Source organism: Aotus nancymaae, unplaced genomic scaffold (genome assembly GCF_030222135.1).
Source record: "Aotus nancymaae isolate 86718 unplaced genomic scaffold, 86718_ANA_hifiasm-v0.15.2.pri h1tg000002l, whole genome shotgun sequence".
In the NCBI taxonomy this organism is placed as follows: Eukaryota; Metazoa; Chordata; class Mammalia; order Primates; family Aotidae; genus Aotus; species Aotus nancymaae.
Genome location: NW_026988413.1, coordinates 37,491,288 through 37,505,235, shown reverse-complemented (window position 1 = coordinate 37,505,235; position 13,948 = coordinate 37,491,288).

Here is a 13,948-nt window from a genome sequence, read left to right as displayed (position 1 = left end):
ACCAACATGGTGAAACCCCATCTCTACTAAAAATACAAAAATTAGCTGGGCATGGTTGCTTGTGCTTGTAGTCCCAGCTACTCAGGAGGCTGAGGAAGGAGAATCGCTTAAACCCGGGAAGCAGCGGTTGCAGTAAGCCAAGATGGCACCACTGTACTCCAGCTTGGCGACTGAGCGAGACTCTCTCTCTCTCTCTCTCAAAAAAATAAAATGGTCTTACACTCACTGTTCTCCAGGTCTCTGAATCTCTTCTTTGGGCTTGGATGGTGAGTTTGTTTCTCACTACCTGGTGGCCCTTACAGGGATCTCTTTCCCTGAGTGGAGTGAGACTCTGGTCAAGAGGGGAGGTGTGTCCCAACTGATTTAAGTGATTTAAGTGGCCCACTCTGTCTGGTGTCCCAGCTCCCTGCAGAAGACTTAGACAAACCTGAAACTGTTATTCAGGAGGCAGTGGAAGTGACATAGGGAGAAAAGCAGGCACTGTGGCAACCAGGCAACCTTGTGCATGAGCCAAGGTAGGAAAAGTGGACCATAAGTACTACCTTGGTGGTTGGGCATTTTCAGAGGTCTCGGGGTATGCAAGAAACCTACAGCAAGGGTGTTGGAGCACACAGGGAAAAGCTCAGACACAGAGACTAACCGAAATGGGAAACAGGAATTCTAGGCCTAAGGAACAAATGAAAGAGGGAACTAAAAAGACCCCCTCTGACATTCTCCCAGATAGTCCGTTGGGGAGAATGTTGCAGGTTTGAAGGTATAATCCTTGAACCAGGGACAAGAAAAGGCAAAAGATGATGAAGTATTGCTGTTTTATCTGGCCCAAAAAGCCCATTTATCAGCCTTCGGTCTTTTGGCCTAAGTTTGGCTCAGATGAGAATTGTGTGTGCCAAGCTTTAATTCTCTATGCCAATGATAAAACCCGTCCTCGATGGGTTATGCTTTTTGTTGGATTAGTGAACTTGCCACATATTCCCACTTAAAGAGGAAGCTAAAAGCAGAGTAAAGGGCTCTTCCCCAGTGAAAAGCCCTGGGATCCCCTAACAGGGTTGCCTCCAGCTCCCAACCATATATCTCACAAAATAGAGGACAAGGAGATGAGGGAGCAACAAGAAGCCAGAGGAAGAGGAATCTAGGGGTCACGAAGGAGCTAAACCCAATGCTCTCTTAAATTCTCATCCAAACTTGTGGAAAGAATTAGAACAATGTAAGATGGACATTGAGATTTCCCTATTCCTTCAAAACAGCAGGTGTCTAACGTGTACCCTCCTAGAGAAGTCCCTGTGGGGCAGGGAGAAGTTTGATTTGTGAGTGCACCTTTAACAAGTACCAAGGTAAGGAATTTTAAAAAGGAAATGAGGCCACTCTTGGAAAACGCCCTTAGTTTAGCAGCTAGATAAATTTTTAGGAACCAGTTTTTGTACTTGTTCTGAGATAATGTCAATCACGAATATTCTGTTTACTGGAGGAGAGAGGGAATGATTAAAAGGGTAGCCATGACTATTTAAGAAAGACAGCATCCTCCGGGGCAAGGAGTCCTGCCAGCTGAGCAGAAATTTCCAAATATGGATTCTGGATGGGATAACAATAACCCCAAAGATCAAGTCCTATTACAAAACTTTAAAGAGCTAATAATTAGAAGGATTAAAGAGTCCACTCCTAGGACACAGAATGTCTCGAAAGCATTCGAGATCCAACAAGAAAAAGAGGAGACTTCCTTGTGCATTTCTGCAGAGGCCCAGGGATCAAATGAGAAAATATTCAGGATCAGATCCAGAGGACCCAGCAAGGCAAGGTCTTTTAAAGGTTAATTTTGTGACTAAAAGCTGGTCATAATTGCTGTAGACAATTTTCGTTGGTTATAGATGATCATACTTATTGTCCATTTCAATCAAAGTGTATTCTCTTGCTGTGTTTAACTCTATTACTCCCCATGGTTTTGCTAAGATGATACAAAACTAAGTAATTTAATTAATCCCAATTCATGACCAGTTAGTTCAATCTAAACTAATTTGTTGCTTACATTCCTGACTTACGTTTGGCTGCCAAGAAGTGATAGCCCAAATGCATCTAAGATAAGAGCAAGGATTTCGTGAATAATGAATGTAGAGTTTGCCAGGGTTGGAAGCATATATAAATTGTGAGAAACAAGCTCACCCGTCCAAACTGAAAGAATGGACTCAGAGACCTGGAAAACAGTGAAAGTGAGACTTTTAATGGCAGTCTTACAAGATCGGGTGTCTGATAGGTGGGCACACCAAGCAAGGTCACAACAAGCAATTTATCCCGTTGTGCAGGTTTCTTTTGCATCATGAATTGCTACAAATTATTTATTGTCTTTCAGTTTCAGTGGGATGAGAAAAGTTAGTTTTCATGTGAACTCTCTTAAAAAAATACCACGTTAATACACCTTGCACAGTTTCTGGTATTTAGAAAGGGGGAAATAAACATTAGTATTTTATTACCATTACTTATATAATATTTAAACAACTAGCCGTATAAAGCTTTATGAGGGATATGGAAAAAAGTATAAAGGGCAAATTGTTATTGTCTGTGCAACCTTTGCATAACTTTTCCATGCTATCTTTAACCTTTATAATGAACACTTTACTGACTTAATTGACGTAATGTGTTTGCTGCTAAGTAATGAGAGCCCCCCACTGAGTTAGTTTTTTTTTTCTTTTCTTTTTTTTTTTTTTTGTCTTTTTGGCTCAGTTATAGGTATTATTTAGAATTTGGTTAGCATTTACTTAAGAAATGTATATGTCACTGCTGGGTATATAACCAAAAGAGAGGAAATCAGTATATCAAAGAGATAAGTAAATATTCTTCAGCAAGAATTCCTGAAATGGTTGGATCAGGAATATCCATTTTCTATGCATGTTGTGACTCACAGGCAGCTTGTGAAGTCTTGCCAGCTCAATAGCCAATCTTCAAATAAGCATCTTCTTTCAGTGTGTCAGGCGTTTATCTCCTTCCTACCTGGCTGACCTTGCCACATGTGTTTCACAATATACCCTTGTTTCTCTTACACCCAAAGAGAAGGGAGCAGGGGGAGCCAGCTTTTCTTCTTGTTTTAGACTCTTGCTTACACCATCACAGTAAAGTACTAAAGGCTGAACTCTTTATTTATGGCTTCACCTGCCTTGACTTCCTTTTTGGTTCTTTCACTAGTGGAAATCCAGTCGCCCATTACTTTCACCTGACGTTTAGTAGCTGCAAGTAGTGTTTATCAGCATTTTATTTTTCTGATTCAGATTCGACCCAAATCTGTATTTTGTGACTTTTGGACTTTGAAATTTCATTTCAGCCACCAACTTCAATGCAGTCATGTCACTGAACTCTCTAAAAGGAATTTCTTCAGAACACATTGTTGATCTTATTTCATGGCTCTTCAAGTTCTTGATTCTTGCCCTTTTTTTCTATTGCTACTTTTGAGACTTAATGGTTGCATTTATTTGTATTATTAATATATCCACAGTGAGAGGGCAGGAAAAGTATATCCAATTCCCAGTGAATGGATGTTCACTGACATCAGACTAAGTCTCCTTTTAATGATTATTTATTCTACCTGAGTTTGGAGAAGTGAGAATGTTATAAAAAGAACATGGATGAGAGAGAGTCTATACAAGACAACAGCCTCCTACCTAGTGAAGAAAACAATTACATCAACTACATGTATTTTTTTCTTATATGCCACATATACATGGGTTTATCAATACAAAGATTCTTCAAAGTCAATTTGTAGAAATGATCTATTTTGTTAGTCATGTAGATGTGTTAAACTAGCAGATATTTTAGTGTGGCTACTGTCCACATCAAATTTCAGTAGGAGGATACTGAGGAGTTCTGCTGCTGATTAAAGGCTATGCATGATTTTTAGGCCTGACCAGATACAACTACAAAGATTTCACTAGACAGGCCTCACCAAGGAAACTGCCCTACCCACACCAGACTTGGTGCACAATCAGGTCGAGTGCATTCTCTGAAGGGAGTTGCAGTTGAGAATCCAGGCTCTCTTTGCTGGTCAGAATCTTTCACATATTTGCATTTTTAGCTTAGTTTTCTTTATCTGAGGCCCTTAGCAAAGGTCCTCTTCAGGTGTTTCTGAGGTCTCTTTTTAGGAGACAAGGGAGAAACCTTAAGGATACTTTTCCAGACTGATTCAGTACTCAGTTCTTTTTTGTTCCTAGCTTCATACTCAAACCCTCTCCACCCTCCCCCTAGCCCCACCTGAATCCAAAAAACTGACACTTTTGTGTGTAGATCCCTGAAGAGTGAGGCAATTCGTACGTTTCCTTTAATCCTCCTGACTCTCACCCTGTGTGACATTCTATGGGGAAAAATAGAGCAGAGGGAGTGAACGTTTCTTCTTGTTTTAGACTCTTGCTTACACCATCACAGTAAGGGACTAAAGGCTGAACTCTTTATTTATGGCTTCTTTTTTTTTTTTTTGAGATGGAGTCTTGCTCTGTCACCCAGTCTGGAGTGCCAGTGGCACAATCTCAGCTCAGTGCAGCCTATGCCTCCCTGGTTCAAGCAATTCTCCTGCCTCAGCCTCCTGAGTAGGTGAGTTACAGGCGTGTACCATCATGCCCGGCTAATTTTTGTATTTTTAGTAGAGATGGGGTTTCACCATGTTGGGTCAGGCTGGTCTCGAACTCCTGACCTCGCGATCCACCCACCTTGGCCTCCCAAGGGCTGGAATTACAGGTGTGACACACCGTGCCCGGCCTTGTTTCTTTAACTGGCTACTTTGACATCTGACAGCTCAGTTCTCGTAGTCCAGCTGAGCTCCTGACAGATATATATGTAGAAGATAAAAATAACATCTCTTTTTCTAAAATTAAATAATTAGTAGTTTTTATATTTAAAAACATTATGCCTAGATAAAGTAGCCTATATTTTGATTGAACCTTTTTAAGTCACTTATGTGTCCTAAATTAAAAATTTATAATAATTTTAATTTTCAGTAACATAAAAATAATTTTGTATGAAGAGATTTCCTTTGTTAACTGAGCTAAGCTGGTGATTTGAAAATGAAGCCAATTAAATACAATTCACTGTTGATTTAGCATTCTTAGATTGCTAATGGAAATACGGCTTGAGCATCTCTAATCTAAAAATATGAAATCCAAAATGCTCCAAAATCTGAATCTTTTTGAGTGCTGACATGACTCTACAAGCAAAAACTTTCACACCTAACTGCATGTGACAGGCTGCAGTCAAATGCAGTCAGAACTTTGTTTTATGTGCTAAACTGTCACAAATATTTTATAAAAATTACCCTCAGGCTATGTGTATAAGGTAAATAAAAATATAAATAAATTTGGTGTTTAGATTTGGGTCCTGTTCCAAAGATATATCATTCTGTATATGGAAATATTCCAAACTCAAAAAGAAAAAAAAACAATTAAAAATCTGAAACACTTCTGGTCCTAAGTATTTTGGATAAGAGACACTCAACCTATATTGCTATCATAAATGAAGGAAAACAAATATATGTATACAAAGTTAGATTCTTCCACAAATTTTATTTTAATAAAGTATTAAAAATTATAAAAAATGTTTAAGCAGATTTAGAATTTCAACAATAAATGCTTAGCCTCAGACTACTGCATTTTTGTATTATAATTTGATGGCCACTTCTTACATGATTTCCACAAAAATTAAACAAGTTTCCTACCTATTTTTATCAGTAATCTTTTAAGACACCATTTGGATGATCAAAAATGAAGTGGCAGATATAAATGTTTAATATATATACTCCTTAAGACATTGTTATTTATTTAGAACGTTGTTCCCAGTTATTTTAATGTGGTTAGTCACCTTTAAACAAACAAACAAAAGAGAGATTTTTCTGTTTTATCAGCTTAAAATATAATAGGAAAATAATATTTGTATGTCAAAAATTATCACTTTTGAACATTATAGCATCAAATAACTAAATAATGAGCTTTTCTCTCTTTGGGAGGACAGCAGGACAGAATCTCCTAACCTTTGGAATAATCTCCAATGGTAGCCTTGGGTTTGTGTTAGTCACTTGTAAGCCCCTGAAGGGAAGGGAAATAGCTCATGATAGTTTTAATAATCAATCATGTGTCTATAATCACTTTTGCACAATTAATTCTAAACAAAAAGGCAAAAGAAGTGATTTTGCATTTTTACTTTTTCAAAGTCAACATTGCTCAATAGAGAAAATCAATTTTCTTGAATATGACGTTTGCATCTTGTCTTTAGTATCACTGTGTTTTTGTAGCCAAGATGAAAGTGGTGTTGAATAGCAATGAGATTTTGTCAGTTCTGTAGGCATAAATCCAGGGTTTAAATTTAAAACCTGAATTAAGTATACTAGATATGGATGAAGATTTACTATAAAATTCCATTATCCCTGACTCCAGGAGATTGATATATCCTTGGATATTTTTAAAAATATCATGCCTTTTCTTGCCATTTTTGCACTGCTTAATATTTTTTTTCTTCTCTTTTCTTTGGAACAAGCTTTCAGCATTTAATACTGGAATGCACAACTTTATGATGCATACTATAGCATTCATTTTTCATAATGTGATGAGAGATCAATTTTAAAGTACTTGCCATTCTTCTGTAATGTAATATCTAATGTATAGAAGGTTTAGTGCTTGGAAGTTATTAGAAGCAATGCTTTTCAGAAAATAGAGATATTTATCATTATGTTATTCCTAGTCTAGTTTTTCTCTATCTTTGCTCATGCATAGGTCTTGGCATTTTAATTTAGTCCCACAGGGAAATTATCTTCTGCCGTTTCCTCTCTCAAGACTTAGAGTGAGTTCAAAAGAAGCCATGGACACAGAGAAAACACTCCTTTGGGGAATCTGACCATAAAATAATTTGAATTAATGCTACATATTTTTTAAACATTATGTGCAACACAACAGAATATAAGATTAAGTGTAAATGAAGGATACAATCTTATAACAAACTCAGTGAGATGACAGGAGAAAGGGAAACATTTATTCCTTATCTAAACAGTCTCATTATAATTTCTCTGGGCTATTCAAGTTTACCAGTGACTGTTAGAGCATGAATTTTGGAGTCAGGCTTTCATGAGTTTCGTATCTTGCTGGTCTTGCTCTTCACTTAGAATATCAGTTTGGCAAGTTAGTTCAGCCTTCTTATCATATACCTATGCATAGATTGTGAGGCCTGTTCCAGAAGTTGTGAATTTAAGGAATCCTTAAATATTAGAGGTAAATTTTAATTTCTGGGAAAGATTATATTGTAACCCACCTATGTCATTTATGTCTCTCTCTCTCTCTCTCTCTCTCTCTCTATATATATATATATATATTTATTTATTTGTATATATCTCTCTTTCTATATATATGTATATATAGACAGAGTTTTGCTTTTGTTGCCCAGGTTGGAGTGCAATGGCATGATCTCAGCTCACCACAACTTCTGCCTCCCAGGTTCAAGAGATTCTCCTGCCTCAGCCTCCTGAGTAGCTGAAATTACAGGCATGCACCAATACGCTTAGCCAATTTTGTATTTTTAGTAGAGATGGGGTTTCTCCATGTTGGTCACGCTGGTCTCAAACTCCTGTGCTCAGGTGATCCACCCACCTCTGCCTCCCAAAGTGCTGGGATTACAGGTGGGAGCCACTGCGCCTGGCTGTATGTCTATATTTTTAAAAAAGGAAAAGAGGCCACACACGGTGGCTCATGCCTGTAATCCCAGCACTCTGGGAGGCCGAGGCAGGTGGATCACGAGATCAAGAGATCAAGACCATCTTGGCCAACATGGTGAAACCATTTCTCTAGTCAAAAAAGAAAAATACAAAAATTAGCTGGACGTGGTCATGCGAGCTGGTAGTCACAGCTACTTGGAGGCTGAGACAAGAGAATCACTTGAATCTGGGAGGTGGAGGTTGCAGTGAGCTTAGATTGTGCCACTGTACTCCAGCCTGATGACACGGAGCAAGACTCTGTGTCAAAAAAACAAAACAAAACAAAAAAAAGAAAAAAAGGAAAGGAAGGGGAAGGGAGGGTTGGGGAGGGGAGGGGAGGGGTAGACTTACTGGATGTTTTAGACAGAAAATGAGCTGGGACTGTTTTTTTTCCCATATTCTCTCAGCCTTGAGCAAAAGCAGGAGAGTTCCCAGGCCAGAGTATTCACCTCTGGATGGCCATTGCTGGCATTATTAACTTCTCTTGAGATCAAGACAATACAAAACTCAGGTCCTCTCTGCCAAAGATCCTGTCTAGGAAATACTGAGTGTTTGGGGTAGTTTCAAAGATTTTCTAAATAGAAAGTATGTGCTGAGTGTATTTTACTTAAAACTTTTGGGTGAATTTTTTTTTTTAATTATTGTACTTGTAAGTAAATGTCTACTAAATTTATAACTAATTTATTTATCCCAATTAGCACATTTTAAAACAAACAACTTAATATTTAAAACTAAAAACATGCCATAAAATTTCAAGTCCTTTTCTATTCAAAGCAATAAAGCTGTAATATTCTTTTAAAAATTGCTATACAGATTGTGAAACGAGCCTAACATTGCATGTCACCTAGCATGCTCAATCAATGTTATTCCCCCATTCCTCTTAGCAGGTCCTGTTCTTCATCTATAGTGAACTGCTTTTGATTTCAAGGTCTTAGAAAAAAAGCTTTTTCCTAAGAAAATAAATTATGTTTTTGGCAAACTACTTTTATAAAAATGATATGTTAGACTCAGTGGATAACTTTAAGAATTTACTTTTGTAAATATTTGCATGAAAATGCTAGATTTTTATTTTTTGAGTCATTGCTATGTTGATGATTGTTTGCTCACTTTATTACTTTACTGAAAAACAAATGTGATCAAACAAAATGTTGTTACTTTTCTCTTTGGAAGCTTCAAGTCATCCTGGATCATATGCCATATTCTATATTCTGATTGATGTTTTAATAATGTAATGATACTATATTAATATCACTTTCTTTAAATTATACAATTTGTTATATTTCTGTTTACTTTGAAACTACATAGTCTACACTCTTTTTGCTATCAGTATGGAATTTTGAGAATTATAACAAAAGCATATAAATATTATTCACTAAAGAAAACATAATCAAGCTTTGGAAGGATTAAAGTTAGTGTCATTCAGAAGTCTTACTGAGGACTATAGCCCTAGGCAGTTCTGCTTAGTGTTTCAGCCACTGCTTATACACAAGTGTGGGAGTCCAGTATGTGCAAAATCACATCAAACTTAGGAGTTACATTAAAACAGAATCACATCAAGGTTTGGGTGTAAGAGTAAAGAGTACATCTGGTTATAGATTACAGAAGCATAATCACTACCCCTGTCAGAAGTTATCTTATGTGCAGGGAAAGGCAAAGACTAGGGTCATTTATCTTTTAAGGAAAAAATAGTGGCTCAGGCAAGAAACATTGGGGGCAGTGCATGCTATCCTGTTTTGTTGTCAAAGCATCCCTTCAGTGAGCTGCAGTTGATCACAAGTCAGGGAGGTTGTGAAGTTTTGCTAGCAAGCAGAAATGAGCAAACATGGTTTGTTATGTTTGCTACTTTGTCTCACAGTATATTCATGAGTGTCACTTGTGATTAATAATAAAATAGCATTTTCACGTAAAATTTACATGCACTAAAGTAAAAGAGAGCTGCTTGTAGATAACCTAGTTTCACTGGCACTAATATCAACATTTGCAGTAATACTATTGTATTAGTTCGTTTTCATGCTGCTGATAAAGACATACCCAAGACTGGGCAATTTACAAAAGAGGTTTAATGGACTCACAGTTCCACGTGGCTGGGAAGATTTCACAATTATGGACAAAGGTGAAGGCATGTCTCACATGGTGGGAGACAAGAGAAGAGAGCTTACGTAGGGAAATTCCTTCTTATAAAACTGTCAGATCTCATGAGATTTATTCACTATCATGAGAACAGCATGGGAAAGGCCTGCCCCCATAATTCAATTATGTCCCCCAGGTCCTTCTCACAAATGGGAATTCAGTATGAGATTTGGTTGGGAAAACAGCCAAACCATATCAATTATAAATTAAATTTTTAGGTTTTAAGTAGTGATGTGCTGTGAATGTCTAAGAACTGGCCTTAGAGAGGGAATCTGGTTTGTAGAATTTGTCCAGACCTCCATAGTATGAATAACTACCTCATCACCATATTCAAACTATCAATAGTTTAAAAATCTGATTGAAAAAAATTCCTGAAAATTAAAAAAATAAAATGGCTCTTTTGAGCCAATGTCTTCAGCCAGTCTTTGCACTATGTTGGGATTAAGTAAATATCAACTGTCACATACAAGCATGCCTTTTTTTTCATTGTGCCTTGCTTTTCCGAGCTTCACAATATTACATGTTTTACAAATTGAGGTTTTGTTGAAACTTACATTTAGCCTTATCAGCTTCCGTTTTTCAACAGCATGTGCTTACTTCATGTCTCTCTGCTATATTACAGTAATTCTTACAATATTTAAACTTGTTCATTATTATCCTATCTGTTATGATATCTGTGGTCAGTGATACTCTTTTTTCTGCATCAACAATTTTAATAAAGAAAAATATGTTTCTTAGGGAAAATAACCAAGCTCATTGGTTTGTAGTCCTTTGAACAAAGCAATATGATACTTGGTTGAGGGGTAGTATCCTGACTGTGGAGCTCACCTTGTTTTCCATACAGTTCAGAGACCTTCTACTTGGAGACAAAGATAAGCCTTGCTCTTGTTTTAGCAGGGCTATATCCACTGAGATGAGAATTCAAGCTAGGTTTTTAAAGAGATTTGTTTTATTTTTTGCTTTTGTTATTTTTTTAATTGACACTAATTCTGCATATGTATGGGGTGAAGCGTGATATTTTGATATGTGTATACAAATTGTATAATCAGGGTAATTAGCATATCCATCACCTCTAACATTTATTATTTTTTGTGTGAAGAACATTCAAAATTCACTCTTCTAGTTATTACTCTAAGCTTTATTTTCTTCTTGTCAGAATATGTACAACGGCATGCCTAGAAAGACTTTGTTTTACTGTTAATGTTTTGCCACTGCCAATATGTTCACATGCAAAGTGGCACCTTTTTCCTCATGGAAAGGATATGGATTTGTAGAATAAACACAGTTGCGTAGGTTCTTCCAGAGCCTTCTCTTGTATGTCAAAAAATATCCTTGTCTGGGGCATGAGTGTTCATATGTTGCTTAAGATAATCTTTGTGTTTAAAAGTTTTCTGGCATACTTCATATGTTATTTCCTTTTTACAGGTTTTTCTCACGTTTCAAAACTTCTGTTCGTGTTTTCACCATAAAATAACACGCTTTTTGACATATAGAGCCCTCATGGGCCTTGCTGCTTGCTGGATGGATCGGGCAAAATGCTTCCCACATCTTTCCTGGGTACAGTTGATTAGTGGTTCATTGGTATGATGGCAGTGATGGTTTTTCACCTGCTGATGTTTGTAAAGGTCTTCTTACAATCTTCAACATTGCATTTGTATTGTATTTTTTTTTTGCTGGTTTTTATGTTTGTGTGTAAAATGTCTCTTCAAGTTTGCTTTTGTGTTGAATTCTTGATCACAGTTACTAGATGCACAAACATATGGCTTTTCTGCAGTATGAATCAGACATGACAACTGAGATGTTAGTCCCTTGAGGTGGGTCTTGCCACACCCTTCACAGTCATAAACAAATGGTTTCTTCTCCATGTGATTACAGGTGCACATTAAGCTTCCAGGCTTTGTTGTAAGTGTTGCCACGATTGGGGAAGTAGCAGATAAACCTCCTAAGAAATATGTGAAGGGGGAATGAGGGAAGGGAGAAGCAGGGGTTGGTGGGGGGCTAGACTCTCGCAAGCCTCCTTGAACACATCAGTGACATACCCTAGAGACCAGAGATCAAAGTCACTGGCTTCAGGGTGCTCAGACCTGTGTGCCCTGGCCCAGGCATTGCCATATCAAGCCACATACTATAAATTGGCCAATGGTCAGTGATTTTTGATGTTACTATTGAAATTGTTTTGAATTGCCTCAAAAAGCTCCCATTTAGGATGATGATTTTATTAATTCACGTTGTGTGTGTTCTAACTGCACCACTTACCAGTCATTCCCCCTTCTCTTTTCCTTACCTCAGGACTCCTTATCCCTTGCTACATAACAATATTTTAATTTGTTCAGCTAATAACCTTACAATGGTCTTTAAGTGTTCAAGTGAATAAAGAGTTACATATATTTCACTGTACATCAAAAGCTACTAGTGATTCAGCTTGTTGAGGAAGGCACATTGAAAGAAGAGACAGTCTGAAAGCTAGGCCCCTTGCACCAAACAATCAAGTAGAGAATGCAAAGAGAAAGTTTGTGAGGAAAATTAAAAGTGCCATTCCAGTGAACACACAAATAATAAGAAAGCTGAAACAGATTTATTGCTGATATAAAGAAAATTTTAGTGGATTGGATAGAAGATAAAACCAGCCACAAGATTTCCTTAAGCCAAAGCTTAATCCAGAGCAAGACCCTAATGCTCTTCAATTCTATGAAGGCTGAGAAAGGGAAGGAAACTACAGAAGGACAATGTGAAGCTAACAGAGGTGGCTTTATGAAGTTTAAGGATAAAAGCTACCCCCATAACATAAAAGTGAAAGGTGAAGCCGCAAATGCAGATTGATATAGAAGCTGCAGGAAGTTATTCTAAAGATCTAGGTGAGATCATCCACCTAGGTGTATAGTGTAGGTGGCTACACTAAACAGCTTTTCAATGTAGACAAAACAGCCTCCTATTGGAAGAAGATACCATCTGGGATTTTCATAACTAGAGAGAAGCCAATGCCTGGCTTCAAAGTTTTAAAGGACAGCTAACTCTCTTGTAAGGGACTAATGTAACTGTTACCTCTGAAACCAATGCTCATTTACAATTCTGAAAATCCTACAGCCTTTAAGAATTATGCTAAATCTACCCTGCCTATGCTCTATAAAAGGAACAGCAAAACCTAGATGACAGTACATCTGTTTAAAGCATGGTTTACTGAATACTTCAAGTTCACTGTTAAGACTTACTGATCAGAAAAAAGCTCCATTTCAAAATATTACTGAGCATTGGCAATGCACCTAGAAACTCAAGAGCTCTGATAGAGTTGTACAAGGAGATTAATATTGTTTTCATGCCTGCTAACACATCCAACATCCCATGGATCAGAACTTAATTTTGACTTTTAAGTCTTACTCATCAAGAAATACATTTTGTAAGGCTGCCATAGACAGTAATTACTCTTATGGGTCTGTGTAAAGTGGAAACCTTCTGAAAATGATTTACCATTCTAGATTTCCATTAACAATATTTGTGATTCATGGGAGGAGGTCAAAATATCAATTCTGAATGAGGAGGCAGAGCAAAATGTCCAGATAGAAGCTTCACTGATCATCCTCCCTGCAGGAACATCATACTTGACAACTATCGACACGAAAAGCACTTTCATAAGAACCTAACATCACATACCCGGTTTTAACTTCATATTGCTGAAGAAAGCACTGAAGAGGGTAGAAAAGACATTTTTGAATTGCTGAAAACACCCCTTCCCCATCCTCCAGCAGCTGCCATCTGGCATTAAGAGAGAATTTGTGCACTCCCTCTCCCAAAATGGAGTGGGGGACTTTGCATTGAAACAAAGTGCTGCCAGCACTGGGAAGAACTCAGCTGGTGCCTATAGAGGGTGCATTTAGACTACCCATAGCCGGTAGGGAAGTGCCTCTACCAGCAGGTGAAAGCTAAGTTTCTTTAAGCCTCACCACCTCAGGCTAGAGTAATCTGGGGTGCTAAATAAACCTACAAGGCTGTCTAGACAACAGGGACTGCTTATGTCTCTCCTCCCTGAGCTTCAGGAAGCTCAGCAGAGAGAGCTACTCCATTTGTTTGGGAGGAATTAAGTGAAGAGAACAAGTTTCTGAATGGTAACCCAGAAAA